At 47.0% G+C, this 9071-nt stretch overlaps 1 long non-coding RNA gene across 1 annotated transcript; it reads left to right on the top strand.

Moving 5' to 3' along the window:
• Positions 1 to 365: 365 nt before the first annotated feature.
• LOC119817379 lies at positions 366 to 8162 on the top strand. The gene is made up of 3 exons (XR_005285891.1): positions 366 to 720; positions 7216 to 7363; positions 7839 to 8162. It is a non-coding gene; the product is annotated as an uncharacterized LOC119817379 (long non-coding RNA).
• Positions 8163 to 9071: the final 909 nt, after the last annotated feature.

The following is a 9071-nucleotide window of genomic DNA, read 5'->3' as shown; positions in this document are numbered from 1 at the left end:
TTGCATCCTCAGTCAGGAAGATGAATGAGAAGGTTGAATGTCCCTGCTCAGGTAGCTTCCTCCTCCTGTGCCATTCAGGACTCAAGCCTGGGAATAATGCCTCTCTCACCTTTAAGGTGAGTCTCCCCATCTCCAGTAACTTTGTCAAGATAAACCCTCATGAGCAGGGCCGGAGACCAATCTAATCTAGATAATAGGGATTCCTGGAGGCTTGTTTCCTGGGTGACTCCAGATTCTGTCAAGCTGACAACAAACACTGTCACAGAAGGCCTGGTTACTGAAGTTCCAAAGCCAGGTGGAGTGATTTCTCAATACTAGGCTGAGCTCTGGGACTCCTGATAGCTTCTGTAAACGCACCCCTGAGCGTCCTGCGGGGAGCTACACTGCAGGAGTCAGTCAGTGGCACCTGCCAGGTCGCCTTCCTTACAGTAAGAGCATCATGTCCAGCAGCTCTTGAGGGCGCACCCACCAGCTCGCTGGGCTCATCTCAGGGCAGGCCACAGGAAGAACACTGGGTAGCATTTCTGCCAACTTTGTAGCTTGCTGTTCAGAAGGTGGTGAGCTTCAGGACCAAGAAAGGGATGGATCTGCCAAGCTGTTGACTACTTAATCACAAGTCAGAAGGATTCGGCATGATGCTGCTATTTAGACCAATTCTGTTCTTAAAATGGATTGAAGACACTCCATTTTATTTACCATGAAGCGGTTCTACATATTAAGGTAAAAAATGGGCTATAATCAGGGTTCCCTTGAGGTTGGGAGGCACTTGCAGGCTTCAAGGCTTCCCCTAAGGGCTCATGTCTTTGGATAGCTGGGAATTTCAACTGCTTGATTTCAATGAATTGTTTTGAACACCACTGCTTTTGTTGGTTGTTTTCTGTGTGTATGTGTGGGTCCGTGTACATGTTTGTGAAAGCAGGGTATACATGTGTGCAAATGAATGTAGAAGCCAGAGTTCAGCTTTGGATGTTGTTCCTCAGAAGCTGCCCATCTTTAAAAGATACTACATTGACTGGTTGGTTTGTGTATTGCTTTCTTTTCCAGTCAATACACATGCATCTCAACCCATGTTTTTGAATAGTCTCTAATAATAAAGTCTGGCATATAGCTATACCTTAGTCAATGCTCCTCATCGCCTTTTGGTAAGATTTTGTATTGGAGTTATCCCTACTCTGGCTAGAGTAGCGGCGTAAGATGAATTTTTGGCTCACAAAATTACAGACTACTTTTCTTGAAGCAGGACATAAGTCAAGAAACAGACATGTGTTAGAGATGAAGCTATGGCCAAGCTGCTTTTTGGACAGATGGCAACAGTTTTCCTTCGCATCATTACAGTCTCCGACTATCCACTCTGTTCTGTATGATTCCATGTAATGGTTGCTAGAGAGGGTTTCAAAAGGGAGGCTGGGTGGTGATGAGGAAGGAAGAGCTGACCAAACAAACGTGTGCAGACTCTAACTTATGTGAAGACTGGAATAGGAGCCAAAAGTTCTGAGTTCAAGGCCTTTGCCAACAAGTTGTGTGATAACTTCAGTTAACTTAATTTTTCTGTAGTTTCAAGTCCTCCTTTTTTCAAGCGTGCATGTTGGGTGACGTGTGTGTGTGTGTGTGTGTGTGTGTGTGTGTGTGCACCACAAGCATGCCTGTTGCCCAAGAAGGCCAGAAGGAGTCAGACCCTCTGGAACGGGAGTTACAGATGATTGTGAGCCACCATGTGAGTTCCGGGAATGAATCCTAGGTCTTCTTGAGAGCAAGCTGTGCTCCTAAGCACCGAGACATCGCTCGAGTCGTGACCTTCAGCTCCTCCTTGGTTCTGGGATCAGAACCCCAGTCCTCACGCTTGCACAACACCTGCTTCGTCTACTCAGCCATCTCCCTGGTTTCTTCAGTCTCCTCTTTAATGAGATAGGTGACGAAATATATGGCTTCTCTCAGGCAATAAGACTTCCCAAAGTTAAACTTCTACCTGCTCTGAAGAGTCTATGTATGGGAGCTGCTGAGCCCTCTTCTACTGTGGGTAGATGGCAAGGCACCATGACACCCGTTCTCAGTGTCCTGGTCATAGCATACTCTTCAGGTTTCTGAAGACTGGCTTCCCTCCCTCTCTGCTGATAGGCTCCCATCTTGGCAGGAATATTCAAGTTCAGTTGGCTTATAAAGCATTTGTTACTATGCTAGTATTCCCTTCTAAACTGAGAGAGACCTGAAGGGCCCTGAAGTATGGGACAAGCTGAAGAATTCCTCCTGTTGGTGGTCACAACAGGACCCCAACCCTCCTAGTTCCTATCTGGATGCTTTCTGTGTATGGCTTGTCGCCTAGAAGGCTCTTCCTTGACTGCTCTGTGAAATTTATAGATTCAGCAAAGAGGCCGAGTCTTAACCACGCGTGAATAGTACTCAGGAGCTCTCAGCCTTACCCAGGAGAAATGGGGTCTCCTAGATGCTTCAGTTGCAAGGACAAAAAAGACAAAGGCAGAGCATCTCCGTTTATATGGTAGAGAATGATGAGGTGAGGCAAGGGGGGGGCAGGTCAGGCACAAGGGGTGCAGGGTTATACTTCCCCTGTCTACCCCCACACTCTCCAGGTAGAATGGGTCCTATGCATTGCTTTCTTCTCAGCTGAGCAGTAGACAGAGGGTCTTCTCAGTCTGTCTCCGGATGTGAGTTTCTCAGGACAGCAGCAGTATCATTTGGAACAATGTGTGGGGATAAAGTATCTTCCCCGAGCTCAGCCTGACCAGGAAATACTCATTCTCATCTGCTCAGAGGTACGTGAGAATTCTTTCTGGTGGTTTGGTCCAGAGAGTCACACCCTTCTTTCAGTAGAGCAGAAAGATAAAGACACAGGGAGGTTTCCCCCACATCCTCACAATTCACACTGTTGTGTCTCCCCCCAAATCAGTTTCCCAAGAGGCAAACGTGTGATAACAGAAGCCAAGTCAACAACAACAATAATAACAGCCATCCAGGAATGAGCCGGTCATTCCTTGGCTATGGCCAAGGCTTTCATCAATGTAGACTATGACTAGCGCCCTAATTACCCACAAACCTGGGATGACACAGCGTTGTGCGCTCAGTCTGCCTGAATGGAAATTCTGCTGGCCTAACATGTTCTGATTGATGCCCGTCCTTTTTTTCTTTAATACTTGATCTGCATTAGGCTCTCTCTTTACATTGACTCATTGATTTTTATCCACAACTAGAGCACAGCCATCAACATGTTCATGGTATTCATGAGGACACTTTCAAACTGTTAAATGACTTCCCCAGGTTGGTTACTGCTTGGGTAGGAATAGGAAGCCTGCGCCTTAAGTTGCTTCTTGAATGCTCTTGCTAACACAATTTCTTTGTCTTTTGTGTGCGTCATGAGGGGCAGTTTCCAGATTACTTTGATAAACAGAAAATCCAGTAATATTGGTCTATTATGACCCAAATCTTTGTTTCACAATTTAGGTTAAATGTCCGGCATCTTACTGTATCCTTTTGTTTGTTTGTTTAACATTAGAAAGAGAACCCAGGGACCTGCTAGGCAAGTCACTGTGTTTTATCTCCAGGCCTGAATCTCACTTCTGGCCCCTTTTATAACCGCTTATTGGGTGTACTTATTCCCACTGTCAGGCCAGGTGTTTTGTTTCTCATAGATAGTCTGGAAACAGATCTCCATTCAAAGCCTTTCCCCCTCCCTCCCCACAAAAGTACCTAAAAGAGAAAAAAAAAATACATCCAAAAAGAAACGAATTCTTTGCAATCATCTGTATTTTCCAAGGCATTATTCTTTCCTAAACAATGAATATGTATTGTTCAGCTTCCCCGCGCGCACACACACACAAGCTCTGCTTTGTCTGTCATTGAAAACGGAAGACTGTCTATCAGGCTGCCTTGTAATGGAAGCAGAGCCGCAGCTCAAACCCATTCTCCGATTCCACTTCTCAGGTGCCTGTTTCAGCCCGAGCTCTGAGGTCAGCAGCGTTGCTGCAGTGTCTTCCGAACAGGAACAAAGCAGCTTCTCACGTTCATTATCGCCTGAAAGCTACACGTGGGAAGAGAGCGACGCCGAGTTAGACACTGAAATATTAGAACGGAAAGCCTGCGGGGGCGGGGGGTGTTTGCAGCCTAACCTTAGGAGTAGCGCTGAGAGTCGGAACCGCTGTGGGTCTCATTTCACTATCTGTATGGACTTGGAACTTTACTAGCTTTCCGACAAGGGAAGAAGGAAGAGAGGGGAAGGGAGGAGAGAGGAGGGGAAGGGAGAAGCTGCATGCATCCTCCACACTAGCTTATCTCTGGTCAGTGGCCTTTGTCTCCCTCCTCTTAGTAATTACAATGACTCTGCTAAGGACATACATGTACGGGTACATGGTAGCTGTCACTTACCATGCAATTCAGGACATTAAGCACATTCACATCGTTAGCATGAACTCCCAGGACTGAGATTAGTCACTTAATTCTGAATTCCACTGACAGAGATGACTGCTGTCACAGCCAGACCAGGCCAGGGGAAGTGGGACATTCGCAAGGCCGACTGGCCTCCCGCAGGAAGGTTTCTCTCTAGTTAGCATAGGTGAGTTTGGCAGGCAGAACCATCTCTGGGTGGCTCCAGTCACAGCCACGAGTGGCAAGGTCTGCAGCATCTCAGATGCAGGTCTTAACTCCAGGCTCAGCGCTTTCTGCGCAGACCTCATTAAGTCATTAGAGCCTGGTGGGCTGGGCTGAGCGAAGTTGCCTTCTGGCAAATGTTCCCCCACCAACCACTCCGCTCACCACTCCTCGATTGCCCTCTCCTGTCTCCAGGGTGCTAAAGTTTCCGACTGTATTGGGAGAGGGCAGTAAAGTGTTTCTGGGTTTATCAGAGTTCATCAGGCTGCTGAAGAGCAGGCGCCGGGCTGCCAGCATCCCCTTGACTTGAATTTCAACCCCCTTTCTCTGCTTAACACCTCCCAGGTCTCCCCTACATAATAAACTCCATTCTTTACCAGAAAGCTGGGAGCCACAGTAGCCTGGGATCTACTTTGTGGGGATAGGAATTGGCTCTACTTAACCTGCTGAGTTTTTTCTCCCCCCCTCCCCCAGCTCACTCAGCTGTAATCCTAGTAGACCCCAGCCACAGGGGGCACAGAGGCATTTGCCTCTGGGAAGGATTAACCTCACAGGGTGAGACGCTGTTAACTCAGCTCTCCTTTGCACTGGCTGTGTGGTCATCTGTGGGTCACTAGGTGTGGCTTGAACCTTGACCCTATAACCTAGAAAGAGTAGGCTTGCCTCCCCTGACCTCACAGGGAGGCCTTTGGAACTGAGGCGGTCTGGTCTAAACGCTAAACTGCCCTGGAGGCAGGTAACCGAAGAGGTCTGGTGGGGGGAGCAGTGGGGGGTGAGGTTGTCTGAGGACCTACGATGCTGGATGGATTAGGCTTAAAACTGGACGGGGAGGTAAGGCTGGGAGTTAAGTCTGGTTGTCCTTAGACTACGGCAGCAAAGAACCCGCTGCTGTAGATAGCTTTAACAGAATGCCTTTTAAAGTCCTTTACCTAAGAGGCCAACTTGCTATTGTGTATATCTCGAATCTCTAGACTTCATACCCCAACACACGTTACCCCAACAAGCTTTTTATTATTTTTAACATGTATTCTGGAGGGTCAAGGTCAGGCACTCAGGCTAACAAGGCGAGGATTTAACTGACTGAAGGAATTCTTTGCCCTCTAGACTTCAGATTTCCTCAGATACTGAGACAACTGCCCAGTACACAAAGGTGGCTGAACATGACATCATCATCCCAACTCCTTTTTGCCCTTTGAGCCCCTGTTGCCTAGTGAAAACTAACTGGCTTCTTTTCCCTCCCATTGATGATCGCTTCACTCAGACCCTAGGACTGTTTCTCCCAGTGGAACCATCGGCTGCTGGGCCTTCAACGGAGGCATTGGACAGGACTGATTCCCAGACAAGGGTACGGGAAGAAAGGGGGAAATAACTATTGTGCATCAGCCTTGTACCAGAAGCCAAAGCAGGGGTTCCTTATAGATCTTCAGAGACTGGTTGCAGTTTTCAAATTTGTTCCTTGCCAATTTCATTTGGCAGCATTTATGTGAGGGAGCTGTGATGACCAAAGGGAGATTAACAATTCTGCCTTTGGATCACGGCATTCTTTCTACAGTTATTTAACAGGTTGTGGGGTGTGCATGAATGTATATGGGGTACATATATATATGTACACACACATATTGGTTTTTTGAGACAAGATCTCTCTATATAGTCTTGGCTGTCCTGAAACTTGCTATATAGCCCAGTTTGGCCTCAAACTCACAAAGATCCTCTCGTCTCTGCCTCCCAAGATCTGGGGTTAAAGGTGTAAGCCACCACACTTGGCCCATGACACTCTTACAGCATGCCTTGCTCTTCCTCATTCCTGCCTTTCCAAACACTGGGAACATAACTCACGAACATCCAACCCCATCTCCAGTACACGTGCACCGCCTTCGTCTCTTCCTGCAAGACTACCGGGGACTTGCTTATCTCTTCCATAAAAACTAGGGCACAGCATGTCCCACAGCATAGCTGCATGGCTGACAAGAAAGGAAGTTCCTCTGGCTTCTAAGGCTCAGCCTCTCAGCCTGCTGCCCTCTCTGCCAGGTGCCTCCCAGTGCTCTCATTAATCATGCCAATAACGGCATTGTTGAAGCTTCTCACTGGAAGACAAGTGACATTTCAAAGGCCTCTCAATATGCATATGAGCCTGTCTGCCTATTTCTGCATAGCTAGCACTTGGCTTGCTCTCTGTGGCCTCCTTCCCAGCTCTTCCGTGTGTTTCCATGTCCTTCCATCTTGCAGTGCTTTACTTCCAAAATCCTCAGAGTGAAAGACATGTCTCAGATGGTGCGTCTGTGGGAAACTGAGAGCGAGGAGCTTCCAGCAGGTCTGCAGTACCCAAGTCTCCTGGGACCTGAGGGATTAAGTTGAGAGAGTACCAATAAACCATGTAGCCGGCAGAAAGGTCTAGCTGCCTGGATGAGGCTTCTCTACCCAGGAGCCACATTGTTCCCCCCTTTCCAGTCGGTTCCTCCTTCATTCAACAGCAAACACTTGGAAACCAGTGGCCATCCTTCCTAATAACTCCTCGTGATATTTACCTGTCAGAACTCATGGCAAACCCAAGAGCAGCAGAGTGGTCGCTGGCTCGGGACACAAGAACACACACTTACCACATCTCCCTCACTCTCCTAGACCTGTGATGAAAAGCACTGGGGTCAGCTTGCTCTAGACGCCAGGACCCACTGAAGCCAGAGAGAAGCTCTTGGTGTGTTGTGATTCCCCCCCCAAAGAGGACACTCACTGCAACCAGGTTGGCCTCAGCAGGGGATCTGGGTCTGAGGTGAGGGCGGTTCTTCACATTCTCTGCAGTTTTGCCTCTTTTAAGCAATTTATTTCCCTTTTCCTTGGCGTTCTGTGAAGAATCTGTAACATCCCTGGGCATTGCCCCTTCCAAACCAGTTCAGGAAGATCTAGATCAGAGGTTCTCAATCTGTGGGTCTTGGCTCCTTTGACAAACTTCCACCTCCAAAAATATTTATATTGCAATTCGTAACAGTAGCAAAATGTTACAAAGTAGCAACTAAATAACTTTATGGTTTGGGGTCACCACACCATGAGGGACTGTATTAAAAGGTTGCAGCCTTAGGAAGGTTGAGAAACACTGTGATATATGAATTAGCAGTTCTTCTTTGCCTAAGAGTATAAATAATCACTCCACTTTAAATTCTTATTTAGCCCCCTATTTCTTTGGTGCTCTGTAAATCGGACTGCTGCCTGTTACCCTAACTAATTAAGTTCTTCTCTGGGCTGCGCAGGAAGATCAGCTTACACCCTCCACTCACTGAGTGCTCCAAACATCCCCCTGAACGGATGACGAGGAAGGATGTTCTGAGGCGCTTTCTGTGGCGGAAAACTGCTGGAACAGAACAGAATGCTAGTGTCACTGAACGATGTGCAAGCTTTTCTTCTGTGTTTCCCTCTGCACCACAGGCTCTCGGGGAGAAATGCTACAGTGTCCCAACCAGGCAGACGAAGAATTCAAAGGAAAAGTAACTGTTAACAAATTCTAGAACATTCAGCTTCTAGAACATGCCCAAGCTTAAAGTTTTTTTTAATAAAAATAAACACATTTCACTTCATAAGTGTGTGCATATGTTGATTCTGTGTGCACACGTGTAGAGAGGTCAGAAGTCAACCCAGGATGTCTTTCTCATCACGTTCCTCCTTGGTTTTGGAGACAAAGTCTCTCACCTTCTCTCAGAGCTTGCTCACCCGGAAGTCTATTCTGGGCAGCAAATCCAGGTCCTCACACTTCCTGGCCGAACACTTACCAACTAAGCCACCTCCCTAGGTTGGCACTTCACTTTTGAATTGAGTCTTGAACTGTTTTTGCCTTTCTGTGGAGAGGTTTGCTTCTCTTGTGGCTTTCCATATGAACCTACAGCATAGAAGCTGGACTTCATTGTTCGAGCATTTATTTATTTATTTTTAACTTTTTTTTTTTTTTTTTTTTTTTTTTTTTTTGGTTTTTTCGAGACAGGGTTTCCCTGTGGTTTCTAGAACCTGTCCTGGAACTAGCTCTTGTAGACCAGGCTGACCTCGAACTCAGAGATCCGCCTGCCTCTGCCTCCCGAGTGCTGGGATTAAAGGCGTGCGCCACCACCGCCCGGCCTATTTTTAACATTTTTCTGAGCTCATCTTAGCTTCACGCCTGAAAGATCACGGGAACAAGGGCAGACAGGAACAGGAACAGAAACCTAATAGGATGAACAAGCATGTGTCTATCCTTCGGGCCTTCATTTGCACCAGTGATTCTCAACCTGTGGGCCAATGGCCCCTTGCGGGGTTCACATATCAGATGTCCTGTGTAACATATGTTTAAATTACAATTTATAGCAGTAGTAAAATTACAGTTATTAAGTAGCAATGACATAATTTTATGGTCGGGATTCCCTACAGCTTGAAGAACTGCATTAAAGGGTCACGTTACTAGGAAGGTTGAGAACCATTGATTTACACTAAGCTATTTCAAATACTGTATTTTCTGC

The sequence above is a fragment of the Arvicola amphibius genome, chromosome 6 (assembly GCF_903992535.2).
Source record: "Arvicola amphibius chromosome 6, mArvAmp1.2, whole genome shotgun sequence".
NCBI lineage: Eukaryota > Metazoa > Chordata > Mammalia > Rodentia > Cricetidae > Arvicola > Arvicola amphibius.
This window is presented reverse-complemented; position numbering and strand designations above follow the sequence as displayed.